The 17,335-nt window shown below is 34.7% G+C and overlaps 1 protein-coding gene across 3 annotated transcripts in view; it reads right to left on the bottom strand.

Annotated features, from left to right (window-relative positions):
- Positions 1-17,335, bottom strand: part of Ipk1 (Inositol phosphate kinase 1) — a 276,465-nt gene that overhangs the window by 224,669 nt on the left and 34,461 nt on the right. For all 3 annotated transcript variants that reach the window (XM_076368289.1, XM_031978695.2, XM_031978694.2), the window contains exon 2: positions 14,458-14,533. The gene's annotated coding sequence lies outside the window, so the exon portion shown is untranslated. The remainder of the gene's footprint in view (positions 1-14,457; positions 14,534-17,335) is intronic.

Consider the following 17,335-nt stretch of genomic DNA (forward strand, 5'->3'; position numbering starts at 1 on the left):
AGCATTACAGAAACGTGAGCAGCGAGGACGAGAAGTGCATTTGACAGAGACGCAGAGTTTCCATGAGTTACCGGGGACCCGCTTTGTCTCTCCGTCTGCTCTTGTTTCAATGCAACCGGTTTAGAAAGAGATTACGCATTGGCACACATCCGCGAGCGAAGTGTGCTTATATAAGTGTATTCATCTACACGCGCACCGACGCCGCATCGTAAACTTGAGAAGATACATTATATATATTTTCCCAGGTTTATGATAAGTTTTCAGTTTGCTGCCCGCGGATTCGCGATTGACCTTTTTCGAGGCCAATCAGCGAACTCGGGTAAGTGGGTTGAGTCGTGAACAGCTAACACTGTGCGTTTGATAGTCGAACTAAGGTAAATGTACTAGTAACTACATAGTAACCAACCAATCAGTTAAGGTAATATTTAACATTTAACATTTAATATTTAATATTTAATATTTAATATTTAATATTTAATATTTAATATTTAATATTTAATATTTAATATTTAATTTACGTGTTTTACGTAATGTTTCGAAGTTTCACTTTTTCACGTTTTTCTTATTTCTAAAGCACTGTAAAAATCAGAAAAAGATATATTCTGGTATGACTGAAGTGCCAACAATACTACCCACGCACCTGTTGTTAACACGGGTCAAATTTAAGCCCGATCCATATGCTGCTTTTTGACATGTGGCAATAAATTCGAAAACTATAGTTTCGAGAAAAACACGTTCAACCCCTCAGGGACAACATCGGTGTAGTACGTCGACCCTAGTACCGTTCACAGTGCCTTCATTCTTCTTTTTATTATTTAAACTACAAAAAAATATCTAAAAAATCTAAATTGTCAATATAAATTACAGTATCATCTCTAACGAGGGAAGAAAAATCTGTAAAAATTGAAAAACCCAGAAACCTCTAACGTTGTTTCCGCATATCACTGAAAAATTTGAAAAACACATTTCTAAAAATGTGTGCAATCCATGTACATAAAGAAATAAATTTTTTCGACAGGCCATACCAGAATACCCCTTTAGTCACCTAATGCCGCACTACGAAGTCCTGTTAACCCCTTAACCCATGATTTCTTTTACGACTGTGCTTGATAGAACTATGTGCTTTCTCATTAATAATTTAATAGAAGAAGAAAAGAATTCGATGCTTATTCTACGTCTAAATTTACTTTAAAGATTAAAGATCGATGATAGTCAAGTAACATTTCATTTGTACGAAAAACAAGTAAATGGCATTTAGGTTTGCCGACTTCGATTGAAAATTTTCATTACGAGTGTGACTCGATATTACATCTAAGTTTACTTTAAAGATTAAAGATTGATAACAGACCAGTAACATTTCATTTGTATAAAAAACAAGTAAATGGCATTTAGGTTTGCCGACTTCGATTGAAAATTTTCATTACGAGTGTGACTCGGTATTACATCTAAGTTTACTCTGAAGATTAAAGATTGATTACAGACGAGTAATACTTCATTTATACGAAAAACAACTAAATAGCATTCAGATTTGCCAACATCAATTGAAAACTTTCATTACGAGTGTTACTCAGCGTCACAGGGGAAGGGGTTAATCCGGTCTTACCTAATACATATTTTCGTTTATCCGACAGTTTATCGAAGGAAGGACGATAAGATACGCGATCGCGAAACGGGCACGGTATTTGTACAAATGTCTGAACCAGTTACAATGATGCAACTACCTATTAAACTTTCTTAAGGAGATAATGCCATTTTACGCGGGGAACGTTCATCTTCTTCCGACGTATCGGTCTTCCCGGACGAAGTTTCAATTACGTCATAAAAACTACGTCGTTTCATTAATCTTCCGGCGTTCATTGAACGCGCCCCCACCGAACGCGAGGCTCGTTGCGCAAGGCCTACAAATATTTGCGATTCCAATGAAAAATGAGTCGATGCGAATATAATAAAAACGAACGCGATATTCGAATGATAATGCCGTACTGGTATACACTAGTGATAACTTCACTAGTGACGAGATAATCGTTTAATACTCTTCAAGACTTCATACGATGCATGTAAATCTCCGATTTCAATTTTGCGTTTCTCACTTTTCTTTATAAATAACAGTTTTTAATTATTTATATCGTACCTAATATTAATAATTTAACGCGATGTATATCTCGCGAAATATTCAATCTTCTTACACAACACACTTGAGTATTGGGATTGTATATTATTAAAAAATGTCGAGATTAATCGTTTATCAAGGTTTTTTTAAATATTGTCCATAAGGTAAATAATTCAGACGAAGAAAAATGAAGAAAGGAGAAACGAAAGTAGACGATTTAAATTGTTCTTTGTATTCATCTTCATTCGAATTTCTCAATTTTCATTGAATTGTTGGGCTAATTTATTTTAAGCATGGTTAATTACTTCGAGTCATTTTCATTTGTGTTTATATAAGTATTTGTATTTATACAAATGTTAATAACTGTAAAATTATCAATTCGGTAAGTTAATTTTCATTAAAGAATTTCCTTTTTATCACCGGAGCTGACATGCCTTAATTTCATTTATTTCATTAATACAAAGCAATGCAAGAGTACCAAAATCAACGAGCAACACTTGAACTTTATAATTTTATCTGAATCGCAAATATTATCACCGGTGTCATCGAGATTCGTACCAACTTGATCAGATCAGCCATTTTTACATGAACGCTGACTATTAGGATAAAAATAGATTTCAGGTAGTCAGTTATAAAACCAGTTTCTTACCCTTTCGTCGTACAACATACACAAAACTATTTTTCTGAAATTGCTTTCGAATAGACAAGCAAGAAAGATTGTACACTGAAATAGCAGTAATAGGTTAAGACAGATAAACAAAATATATGTACAAATGCAAACAAGTGTAGAAACTAGACCATTAGGTAGCGAAATTAACATATCTAAAAATCTTAAGTTTAATAGAGGTATTGTAAACTATGTAGTTTCAGCTTTTAAGTGCCAAAAGAAATTTTCATACATATTCGAGAAGTGGCAGACAATTTTACAAAAATAATTTTCAAACAATTATAATATGTAGATAGACTATAGATAATGAATATGCGTTAGATTAAAAATAATTTTGTTTATCTTTCTAAGATTTTCGAAGCTAAATCGCACAGTTAACAGGTGAAGCAAGTTATAGATAAAAATCATGGGGAAATCGAAATTCGAGTAGTCTAGTAAAATTTGACGGTGGCAGATTGATAAAAATATGAAAGACTCTTCACTTGTACGTCAATATGCATTTACAACACGTTCTATGGCGGCAAGAAATGTTTCTTTAACGTGATTAAATATTGTTCTCTGTTCTCCAGACGTGACACTAAACATTCGTGACGGAATTGTCGCAAGAGACGAACAATATGTACCACATAAATTCCGCTGCGCAACGTCTTGCGATTAAAATTTTATATAACGGAGGCGGCAAACAAAGTCAAATCCTGCTGAAAGTGCAGCAACAATTCAGTAACGAGTCAGCGTTGGAATTTCGATTGCGCAAGTCGCAAAATCTTTTTCGCGATAATTATGATTACTTATAAGAACGTTATCTATTCGTATAAAATTCTACCTGACCTAGACCTTCATTTTGTAGATGAATATGAAATGTATTTGAAATAAAACTTTCCAATGCAACTTTTGTCACTGTATTTATCTAGTCTATCCACATAAAGCTATGTGGAAATTGAAGTTACAGATAACATTTAATGTCAACATGAATAAAAAAAAATGATAAGCAACGCTGAACGAAAATTGGTACTATAGAAGCATTTATGGAATGATGGTTTGAGAAAATATGTAATATATATAGAATACTCAGATTACTGTGGAAGATGTGTTATTTAAAGTATTCACCTACAAATCATCTTTAGTAAGTTCGAAATGAAAGATGTTTTATTGGAAATATTTCATTTCGGGTAACAGATTAATGTATAGAATAAATAACTGCAGAATGAGAATAAATGTTCTTGTATGTTACGGATATCTTTTGTACATTCGAAACAAGAAATATTTCATTTCAAAATATTTTATTTAAAATAGACTAGTGCACAGAATAGATAACTGCAGAATGAGAACAAATATCTTTTGTACATTCGGAATAAGAAATGTTTCACTTGAAAATATTTTACTTCAAATACCAGATTAATTCGCAAAACAAATAAATACAAAATAAAAATAAACATTCCTCTGCACCTTTAAAACAGTATAAAACATAAAGGAACACTGAAAGTGTAAAATGTAAACGGTTGTCAAGTGGAAATTGAACGAAGGAGGGTTACAATCGAAGAACAAATATTTTATATGTAATTTAAATGGTGTCAGGAGACAAATAGACGATAACAAATATTTTTGCACCGAGATCGTTATTTTCATTGCTTCCAGCTGCACTCGTGTAACTGTGTATTTTCCTGCTAGCATGTTTGTTGCGTGGTATTGAAATAAATTGAGATGAATGCACGAAGATGTGACCTTGAACTGCCCTTCGACTCCAAAAATTGAAGTCAAACGTGAAATTTATTTCCATCGAGATCTCGTAGATTACAAGCGACGACGTATGTACGAAGACCCGTGAATGTCAGTAAACATGTTTACTATCGCGTTACAAATATCTAGAATCCCTGACCGCTTTGAGGCAATTCGTCAGCGTATCGATAAACCATTCGCAGCGAGTTGCTCATAGGAAAAGAAAACTGATACCGTTTCAGCCTCTTGCAGTCCGAATTATTGTGAACAAATTATAAACTTGTTCACTAAGGCGCATCGACGTAAGTATTTCGAAACTGAGTTCAGTTAAAGCGTTGCGCTAGGAAGGTTTACACTGGAAATATTCAATATTTTCGACGATACGTGGACGATAGCTTTTTAAATTAATTGACGATGCGATGTATATAAATTAAGAAACAAAACTATTTTATTTTAATATTTCATGTATTATAAATAATAATTTGAAAAAAAATTCTAATTTGATGTTTCAATTTTTTTTAAATTCCTGGTTTTTCTGTGATTTTGCTCGTATTAAAAAATGAGCGCGAAACGCTTTCAAAATTTAGCAACACTCAAATCTCTTATTAAATAATTCGTTAGTTGCATTTTATTATACTACAATTCTCTATTAGTTGTATAATTTGCTGTACAAGGAAGGAAGCTCATTAAAAATTGTACTCGCTACTGATTGAAAATGTTACTAATTTATCATCAGAAATTAATTTTCCAATTGAAATATAGTGAAAGTTTTATTCGAAGCGTACTTCATAGAAATTTCACGCGTCAGAATTATTTTCAAGCCATTCACAATTTTAAAGAAATATTTCTCAATATATGAACAAAAGTGTTCATTAGTGTGATCATTAGCACAATAGACAATGGAATAATTCGCTGGTTGATCCATTCGATAATTACATACCCAAGTGAAGTATCAATGAAAATTATACACTGGTTCAATAAAAAGTACCGTTTTCAATTCCGGTTGATAATCAAATATTTCCATTGCAATTGTTCATCGCTGATCGCATCAAATATTTCCCAACGTTGTACAGAAAACGAGTCGGATACGTAACAACGCGGAAGGTTATTCTGGAAAAAAAGGATTTCCAGGAAGGAAATGAAATTCGAACAACAATTGATAGGTACCGTAGTGCAGCCAACGAAACAGGAAGAAGCTGAACAGAAAAGAGGTCGGACTATGCATCGAATACATACATGCATATTATATAGTAGCTGCGTTTCAACCAACGACAGCTGGCAAGGGCCAGATGTTGATCGTTAATAGTGTGCCTTGCCGGCCCTCGAAATTCTACCAGATACCAGCATTATATATCCCAGCAGGCCCAAAGTGTCCGTGGCAAAGGAAATGACGAAAAACGAACACAAAAGGGAAAGAATAAAATGTGTGGCTTATCTACGCGTACGATTATTTCGTTATTGCAAATGATGTAGGACTGATTCATAGTCACATATTTCTGACGGCCGTAATCCTATATTTTACACAATGAAAATTAAACTAGTCCTATGGATATTGTTATTAGAAATGATAAACTACGACATTACATTTAAATCAAGTGTACTGTATTAATTTTTTTTAGAAGTTTCAGAATATTAGAGTTTGGGTGAACTGTTTGAGTTACTTCTAAAAAGATATTTGATTCTCCTACTCTTTTCCATTTTTCGTTTCAGGCAACAGCTCGTTACGGGACTAATATATCTTCTTCAAATATGAGGAAGAACTTAAATCATTTCAGTGGTAACATATTAATATTTATTTCCCTGCAAAATCTCAATTTATTTTCTAACTGTCGACGAAAGTGTTCCAAGGAAATTTAGTTGCTCACGTTTTCACGCAAGGCTCGGTTCACGTGATAATTGATTTCGCATTCATGAGGCCACGACGAACAATGTTAAGCAACACAATAAAACACGAATAGATAATCCTATGAATATTCCGAATGGTAAGTGTGTTATTAATAATCTCTGCTAAAGAAAGGTAGCAGGTTGAGAATTATCGAGCTAACAACTCGTGAGCAGTTATAACTTAATATAATTAAACGGCGTGTTTAATTAATGGAACTAGTAACCGTTATAAATCCTCCTGTAAGCAGGGACGGTTAGCAGCAAAGCAATTCGAATAACTCATATTTAATTGCGAGCCAGACAAATACACGAATCTCCAATCGCGTGATATATAAACTTCTTTCTCAATAAATGCCATCGACGATTTCGCGGTTGAGGTATGATGCAACCTATGATACACGTTCTTACAATTATATGGTTCGAAATATATTTGAAAGACATCGTATATTGGGCTATAATAAAAAGATGTAAGTATGGAATATTGAATATTAAATATAGAACGTGAAATATTAAATATTAAATATACAATGCGAAATGTAAAGTTATTAAATATACAACCTGAAACATGAAATATTAATTATACAACGTGAAATATTAAATATTAAGTATTCAATAGTAAATAGTAAGTATTTAATAGTAAACATTAAATATTCTTCTGTTTAGAAGATAGGGAGCAGACTAGCGAATATTTATGCAAATTCCCAATTCTCGACAACAATTCATAAACAAGTGCCTTAAGACTTAAACCTAAAAAGTTTAAATTGTTCTTAATGAGGTGAAACAATTTTTATTTTAAAAAGAAAAGCTGTAATAAAAGGTATTTTTCTTTACAATCATACATTTAAAAATACTAAAATCAATGATGTATATTTTGAATGCAACCATTTAAAGAATACATTCTTTTAAAATACAATTACTGAAAAATTTCTTTGAATAAGTTTGCAGAGTCATTCCGACGAAAACTTGTTGAGAAAGTGATTATTTTGTAATTCCTGCCTAAAATAACGAGGTTCGTTACATCTTGGTAATGAAATTCAAAGTATTTTACATTGTTACATTGTTTCGGAGTAGGTATGAGCAAGTAACATACAAAATGACCCCTTAAAGTTTCAAAATCCACATGTTTTCATACGCATTTCCGATTTTATTAAGGGGAACGCATATGCATTGCTCGTGTTATTACAAATGCAGTATGCGTTGAATCGTGTTCAATGCTGAAACACTAACGGCAGCTGTTATCACGATGAGGGATCGCGTGTGTTGCGTTACACGCTCCAGGTGTTCCACGGAGCGCACCTATGTGAGTACTGTTCCGAGGGTCAAAAAATGGGGCATTACCTTCTCGCTTCTGCGCAGTTCCACTGTTTTATTTATTTTCCTGCATCGGTATGAACGTTCGGCGAATGCAAAGAACACTCGCACAGCGATTAATTAAAGAAAGAAGTGAATGCGCGATTCCATTTATTATCCTATTTCTATGGAACAAACTATGTTCGTATGCTTGCGGAACGCGTTAGGCTGCATTATACATAGAAGGTACTAAAGTACTTGGATCTCTTATAAAAACACTAACAGAAACTTAGATATTAATAGAAACACACGTGATAAATGCATCTAGATTCTTAATCCTGGAACAAAATCTATAAATTCTAATATTAAACGCGAGAAAAATTCATTTCTCAGCTTCAGTGTTTACTGCGTTCATATTTCAAATGTGTGAACATTTCAAGATGCGGCAGTAAATTTATCAAATTAATTACTATTTTTGAGGAACTACTTTCCTGCAATGATTTCTGAAAGTAAGTAATATGAAAATAATGTCTCACGCAGAAACTGAACACTAAATTCCAATAAAATATCTTTCCAATGGAATGGCGAAGTACATTAAATAAGTGAAACAAAAATACCAATTATACGTTACACACACTGTTTCATTCCGAATAACTTATACATTCATACTAAATAACTAATGATACTAATATAATACGAAAACAAACCTCGGAGCAATACAAAACCGGCTGAACATTCCGCCATGGAAATAGGAAGTCCGCCGATACAAAGTACACGTTTTTTTGCAACATATTCCGTTTAGCGATGCAAATGGGTTAGGCGGATTTTACAACTTCCCTGATCATAAGTCACGCCCGCGGGGCGTTGTTGATCTAACCCCCGTGCAAATAAACACGGTATAATTAAACATCAAAGGTGCGGCGCGTGGTGGCCGGTGGCGCTGCCGGTGAACTGCTGTCGACGCTCCGCGGCCGGCCGCAAGCCTCTTTCCTATTTTTAGCGATACTAGATAGCGCGCCTTTTAAGTTGCCCGCCCTTTGAACAAGTGGAAGTGGTGTTCCGCGCGGCGTGAGCGGTTCTATGCGCGCGCGAGCGATTCGCGGATCATTGATACTGTAAGGGTGGAAAGAGAGAAAGAGGGAGAGAGAGAGAGAGAGAGAGAGAGAGAGAGAGAGAGGCAGAGTGGATAGACGTAAGAATAGGGACTGAAAAAGTTTCGGAAATAACTGTCACAGTAGTAATGATAACTATTATGTATCGATTTTAATTGAAACAACTGTGGAGAGATAAAGCTATAATTCTGTGCAATTCATAATTCTGTAATTATACACTTTCAAATATGCCATCAATGCATATGAACTGGCAGATAATAATTATAAGGTTTCGCAGTGACATTTGTGAGAAACGTAAGAAAATCTATAACAGCAATTTTTAATGTAGTCAGTAATAAAATGCTACTAGTGTGGGAAAGGTGGATAAACAAAACAACGACTTCGTGCATTAACGACGATATTTCAGCCCTCTTAGAAATTCTTAGATATCCGCGCTGACGTCGGCCATTTACAATAGATGCTCGCGTCTTTTGACGAGTAAAGGAATAGAGTAAAGAGGGGTAGGGAAGATAGGGATGAAAGTATAGGGTAGATGAAGAGGAATGAATAAAGAAAGAGGGATGAGCAGATATTAGAAGATAATAAGAAAAACGGAGGAGGAGAAAGAAGAAATGGTGGAAGAAGATAGGAAAAGAATTAGAGGGATGAAAAGAGGATTAAACAGAAAAGTAAAGGTAAAGAGAGATCGAGAGCGAGTAGTAGCGGGAGTAATAAAAGAATTACAGAGATGAAAAGGGGGTAGATAGAGTAGTACAGATAAAGAGCAAAAGGAAAACTCAAGTAGCAAGAATAATAAAAGAATTACACGGTTGAAAGAAGAATCGGATAAAGAACTAGGCGTAAAGAGCGAAAAAGAACGAGAGGTAGCGAGAATAATAAAAAGATCACAGGGATGAAAAAGGGTTAGATACAATGGTAGAGGTGCGGAGAGAAAGAGAATAAAAAAATAGCGAGGAAAGTAAAAGAATCACAGGGATGAAAAAAGGGTTAGATACGGTAATAGAGCTAAAGAGCAAAGCGGAACGGGAAAAGGCGAGAATAAAAAAATTACAGGGATGGAAAGGGGAATAGATAAAGAAGTAGACGTAAAGAACGAAAGAGAACGAGAAATAGCGAGAACAATAAAAGAATCGCACGGATGAAAAGGGGGTTACACAGGAAAATATAAGGGAGGAAAGAAACAGAATGAAAAGTATCGAGAAAAATAAAAGAATTAGGGATGAAGGGGGGAGCGGGGTTACATGGAGAAATAGAAGGGATGGGAACAAGAGAATGAAAACTAGCGAGGAAAATAAAGAGCTACGGAGGGATGAAAGGAGAGAGATACACGAGAGAAATAGAGGGGAGGGTGCGAGCGAGCGAGAGAACGGGGAAAAGAGGGAGACGCCGCGGCGGGGCGAAGGGGAGAAAATAAAACTAGAGTGCAGAGACAGCTGGTCGCTAGGGTTTTGCCCCCCGAGAGACGCGACGGCGGACAACAAGCCCACATGACACACGCATGGATGCACGCAGGCATGCGCGTGCACATGCACATTGCGCGCATGCATATCGGCTGGCGTCCTTTGCTTCTCCATCGCGTCTGCTCCGTGACCGGCGTCCCAGGGCCGCGCGGGCACAGACACCGTTGATACCAGGCTGAACGAAGGAAAGACAAAGGGAAAAAGAAAAGGACGGAACCACTGACAAGGAGACGCGCGAATTGTGACGGAACCTCGTCGGACGTGACGAGACGAGGAAGATATTAACCCCTCGCACTCGAGAGGTGACTCTCAGTCACCATTTGATTTGATATAACAAAATTACAAAATGTTATATATAATATTAAGTTTTGTATAATGCATCAATATGTGAAATATTTATATGAAATAACTTTGTGTCTTAAATTACGTATGTTTTCTAATTAGTTCGTTTCAAATAGTGTCGTCTATGTCTCATCGGAAAATGTCGAATGTTTCTAGTGAGAAGCTTCCGAGTGCAAAGGGTCAACCCTTTGCACTCGCGTGTCGCGCCGGAGGTGACAATACAAATTTGTTATAGAACGTTGTAAACTGTTCGGAAAAGTGTTACACTTGAAAACATAAATAGAAATAAATAAAACTATTGCAATTATTTTGTATGATTTAAGATAGATAATAAAATCAAGTTGATATTTACGTAACTTTCTTGGAGAATAGTACAGGTACATATGTTATACAGTGTATATTATAAAATAAAATAAAATTAGAGCTGGAGAGTATGTGGGTGGCAGGGAAATTAGATTGTGAGGGGTTAAGTTACTATTTTTTTTAATAATATTGCAAATCTATGGATAAATTAATGAGTGCAACAGAATTAATGGAAGATATAGACTTTGGTAAATAAATATTATCCGGCATGAGAGAAGAAACTTTCAGTGAACTGTTATCTATAATTCTATAATAAAAATTTGATTCCAGCGTACGATGGAAACTGTTGTAGTATTCCATGTGGCGAGCCGCCATCGCAGTACAATATTCCCACTCTATAATCGCATCGCTTGGTTCGCATAACGCGATTATAGAGAACGGTGGGTACGATTGGCACAGCAATGGCTTCATTCGCTGGCCACCCGGTAGACTCCGCATTACGAACAGTCGTTTCATTTTTTGCAGACGCATAAACACACATTTTCAGAACACGTTTTATGCACTGTTCTAAAAACTCTTTAATTAGAATTCGTAATGAAATTGTAAATAACATTGAGAAAATTAATTTGTTATATAAATATATCATATAAGAACATCCGAATTTTTCCCAGTAATATCCATTTATTTTTCATCGGAGTTTATTAGCAAGCAACTACTTGCCGTTAATAGACTATATTTAACCGACCTTATTACACACAATTAAAGAAACACGAAAAACAAATTGTTTTCCTACTGAACACTGTTAATTAAGGAAAAGATTAATTAACTATTTATCTCCGAGAATTCCGTGCAAAATACAAATCGCGAGTCACGCGAACGAACAAAATATAAAACTGTAATCTCAATTATAAAATTACATTCGCTTTAAATATAAAACAAAGAGCATTCCGTTTCAACGTAACAGAAAATAACATGCATTTTATTTCGTCCCGAAGGAATAAAAATATAAAACCTTCCGTACGAAAAAAGAAATAAGAAAAAAGATCCATACGTTTGCGTGTCACGAATGAGTAAAGCTTGCGACACAGCGCATGAGGCAAGCGCAGCAAAACAATTATAAATGTTGCCCTTGTTTACCCTTACATGTTTCTGCAAATTGAAATATTAAGGTAATGATATGTTTTCGCATCCCCGAGCATTACCGCTGCGCACACGCACGTATGATCTTCTTAAGCAATTTTTTAATGGAGCCATACAGAGACAGCAGCAATTCTTCGATCGTATCATTCAAATGCAGCGTTACACGAAGTTTCACCTTAGTTCAACCAATTAATTCGATAATCATAAATGAAAACTCGGGAATAAATACAATCGTTATAATTACGTAATTAATATGAAAAGACGGACACAGGAACGAATTTTAATGGAAAGATCCCGGGACGAATTTCATAACAGTTCAAATAATGAATAAATATTTTCTTTCATTCGTTTCCAATTACTTCATACATTACACATGATCCTGTACTTTTTATTTCACGTTAAATACTCTACTCCTTTTTCAGCCACCTTTTACGCTGGTTGTAGACTCAACACGCCCAATAAAGGCGCCATCGTCACTATTATTGTTATTAATGTACAGCCTTTATCGCGAAACATGGAAACATCATGAAACGCATACATATGTATATCCTATGTTTACGCTCCGTAAATTAAGCTGAGCGCCGCATACGTGACTACTGACATGTTCCTCCACAGACAAGCTGACAAGAAGTATCATATATAGCTGCACTATAGCCTTGCTACCGTGTGTTCCCTCCAACAAGACGGCGAAAAAATGTTCGTAATTTATAGTTTGATCAAGTAACATGAAGTCTTGTTGAAAAAGCACTTTCTGTATCTAATTACTCCATCGCCAGTCATCTAATTATTTGCTTCGACGTGCGAATATAATCTCTAAATCGTCTCGGGTTCTGAATAGCACGATTTCTTGTGGAATCGCGGTGTATTTACCAGATCGTGCGAAAAACCGTCTTTTAACGCTAGATTTATGGATAATTTACGAAAGAAAGAATAATTTACTTTTTTCCATATTTGAGCTAATTTTAATGTGGTTACATTACGAGTTGAGTCATTAGTAACCACCGATATTTGGATACAATACTTATTACTTCACAGTAGAACTACCAAGTCAAATTGGATTTTGGAAATTTTCCTATAGAAAGCCCAACAATGCATTTATTGCAATTTCAATTGATTTACAAATCGGTTTGTATATTGCTAAATCAATTTCTTCGGAAATTCATTGAACAAGCACCTTTTATCTTTTCAATAATCACAAAAAGAAGAAACCAGGAATGAGTCATTCTGATACGTCTGATAGTTCTAGTGTTAATAATACTTATTACATAATGACTTATTGTAGTATAATAATATACTAGGTGGATGAATAGTTATGAATACAAGATTTATGGAATAGATATATCTTAATTACAATGAATTTAAAAGGTTAATTTGTCTGAGAAGCACATTATGGATACTGTTGGGATCATTTATGTAGGTTCGTCTTCATATCAGGTTTAATGTTACAGTTGCTTCTTTTAGAGGAGAAACAGGAGTAATTTATTAGAATGTATTTAATGTTTAGATGTATAGATATTTAGTATACCAATATTTCCAATTAGATCTTGGAAAGTAGAGGTTAAAATTGTAACTGAAAATTATTTTCATAGTTTAGTCGCATAGTTTGAATTGAAATCTGCGAATAAATAATTTAATTATTCAACTAACGAGAGACTGATATGTAGATTTTTCTCTTTTAGCGTTTCAGACTGGAGCATAACTCAATATTTTTTTAAAGAGTTAATAAAAAATTGTCAAGCGTTAAAAGTTTATTCGTTGAAATACCTAATATCCCAAAGTTCAGCTGTTTTTATGAATAAAATGATTAAAACTGCAAGGTGAAATATCGTTTTTAAATCAGATTTGCTGAGGTATACCAGTTGATGATGTACATTTCAAAAAATCAATTTTTCTAAATTAGTCACGCGCATTATAAAACTGTATATGAAAATCGAATTTTGAGGAAGACTAATAAAATATTTTTGAAAATATCCAAATTATATGTTGGAGATCAATAAAATAATAATTCGAACAATTTATGTTATTTAACATGTTCTATGCTACTTTAAACTGAGTTACATTAATTTTTTTATTCGAACAAATGGTTTATTACCCAATGCTCATGATACTAAAGGTGTAGCTGTTCATAACAGTTTCACATTTAGTCGGTTAAATACGATTGTTGCAAGCGATAAACACTCTGGAATATATTTCACCCATAAATAAATGTAAAATTACAGGACGTTACGTGTTGCGTGTAGAAAAAAACAAAAACACAAGTCTTGTACCTTATTTTGCGATAAAAACCGAAGTTTGGAGAAAGTCTGTTACATAGAGATTGTATAATAATTGAATGTTCTTATTTAAGATAAAAAAAAGGACACCGATCCGCCGCTTTCACAGTTCGATTGTATGTAATCTACCTGTTGAAAAAATCAACGACAAACTACTTACAAAGTGCTCCAAGGTGTCTGGTAAAAACATCTTCTTTAAACTGGCGGTTTCCTTATCTCGCCTGGCGCACGCAAATCTGCAAAGAAAACAACGTTTCAGGAATACACGTGAAACTGGCGGGAAGCTGACAATTAGACTGAGAATTTTTACGCAATTATGGAATATTTGAAAATATGGAATTGTATAAAATCCACGCTACACGAAAGAATAAATAAAACATGCGAAGTATAGTGCTCCTTATAGCATTTATTAAGAAAAACTATTTTTTTGTCGTGATTCTATTCATCAGATAATGTTCTCACAAATTTTAATTCTGATAAAAGTGCGTGGTCTACTGGTAATCATAGGATCATTAATTATAATTATTTATCATTAAGTACTGCAGATTTTTCACACCCGAAGACAAATTATCGGAACAAAATAATTACTTTGGAAAATCGTTTGGAAAACTTCTAACAGACAACTGTCGGATCGGAGAACAATAAATGGTCGATTACCATTTACGATGTGAACGCACATCGCATTTGCATATATGTAAATGTTCTCGCTTCATGAAGAGTTAAGCAAAGACGAGATACTCGGAGGTTTTTATACCGGTTTTAAGAAAAATATAACGAAAGTCATCGTTTGTTTGTATAATAGGGTTAGAAATCGCTGAAAGAACTGTTGGATATGTTTTAAATTAAACTCGAGCAACAACATTTGAAATACTTTCAAATAATGAGTTAATTTCGTTTATTACTACTTTGTTTCAAATATACAATTTGGATCAATTATTTGCGTGTTGCTAAATTAATTTCTTCAAGAACTTCTCAGGGAAGCAACTGTTACTTTGTCAATAATTGTAAAAGAAAAATTCCAGAACGGGTCATTTTGACTTAAACAAAGTGCATAATATAGTTCCAATATTAGTAAATATATATGTAAAAAATCAACAAAAAGTAGAGTCCAGATTTCTAAAAAAAACAACGGGCATCAGTTTTCTCATTTCAAAAACTGCGAACGAATAATTTAATAATTCAACTAACGAGATGCTGGCATGTGGCTTTTCTCTTTTAGCATTTAAGACTTCGATGCATAATTTAGTTTTTTACCGAAAGAAATGTTAGAAGTTTACGACAGTCTCGTCGACAAAGAGCTAATAGAAAGTTGTCGACCGTTAAGGGTTAAAAGTGTTAAATATCCTAAATGATTGTAAAAATATTTTCACTTGAATACCGCACTGAAAATATGAAGAGACAGAAAATAATCTATCCTTACAATTTTCATAAGAATTACACATTAACGCTATTAACACTGAACATACCAGACGGGTAAAAATGACATAATTTCTTCTCTTTACAGTGACTAAACAGGTAACAGATGTCTCTCTAAGAAATTATTCGAGAAATTGCTTCACCGATACGCAAATTAAACTTTAAATCAATTAAAGTCTCAATAGCTGCACTTTAGAAGTTTCCATAAAGGAATTCCAAAAAGTCAACTTAACTGCTCGGTAGTTTTAGCATTAAACGCTCGATAGAGTCCAGTGTTAACGTGTTAAACATATAAAAACATGTCCCAACGTGAATGTGTGAAGAGCACCGTGACGGCGAGCGTCTCGCGCACGGGGGAAAATCGTCTGGCGGAGTTTTATTCCTCTTGGAATAGAAAATGAGAAAAATACAGAGAACGAGGCCGAACGATGCGGCCCGAGAAACGGTACAGCGAAACGAGGCCAAACCGCGAGGTCGAAGAAACTTCTTTTATCGTTTTTCCTTTAAAAATATTATCCGTCGCCGCCGACGAAACCACCGCCACCCGGTTACCATACAGCACCAGCCTCGAATCTTTTTCGAAAAGATTAACCCTTCGCACTCGAGAAACGACTCACACGCATTTCAATATTGTTTTTAGAGGAATTGATATTCATTCATTTAGATCTTGGAAATTAAAGGTTTAAAAGTAGACAATTGAGATAGATATTTGCGTAACTGCATCGATCAAAATCGACACAAGCATTTGGCACATAATGTTTATAAAAGTGAATATGAGTAGAATTGGCTCGTTGCGTAGGGTTAACCCTTTGCGGTTGAATATCGCTGCAATGTCGACTTGGAGCTTCGATATCTGAGATTGACATGTAGATTCGTCTCTTTTCAGTTTTTCAATTAAGTCTTCCAGATTTGGCACTTACAATATTTTCTAGAAAAATTCTTTAATGCTAAGCGTCGAGTGACCAGTTTTTAAAATTTGATTAAAAATTTTGTTAAGAAGTCAAGATGAATTTATCGCTTAACTTGTTTACCTTAGTTTTGTAACTAGTCAGTACTGATTGCGGTGGGAATAGATATCTACAAAGAGCTGGCACACGTTTAGTGTTAGCCACGGACAGTTCTAGCGTTTAAATAGTAAAATTTCTGTGGTCATACGGTATGCAAAGGATGAATCGAGCAAACACACGAAGAATCGTTTGGATCGAAGGAACGAGAGAAGGTTATTCGTTAACAAGAAAAATCAACCGACAGGCAAATATAGCCGGGCTGATTAAAGTCTCGCGTGGGTGCAACGAAACAGAGCACAAACAGTTACATGGACACAGATGCAATTAATCGGATGATAAGCACACAATTAAAAGGTGATAAAAGTGAAAACAAGCAACAGTACGTACGATATTGAAGAAAAAAAAAATGGAATGATAACTGCGGACTCATTTTTGTTCAAGGCTTAAGCTTTATCTGAGGCAGCTCGCATTATGCGCAATGCACTGGGTGTCGCGTTTCAGTTTATAAACAAATCTATCTACAGAAAAAAAAACGGAAACAAAGCTGTACAATATTGAACGCAGATAAACAACGCGCGATGGTGCAAAGTATTACATAATGTTAATAAAAACAAA

The sequence above is a fragment of the Nomia melanderi genome, chromosome 6 (genome assembly GCF_051020985.1).
Source record: "Nomia melanderi isolate GNS246 chromosome 6, iyNomMela1, whole genome shotgun sequence".
In the NCBI taxonomy this organism is placed as follows: Eukaryota; Metazoa; Arthropoda; class Insecta; order Hymenoptera; family Halictidae; genus Nomia; species Nomia melanderi.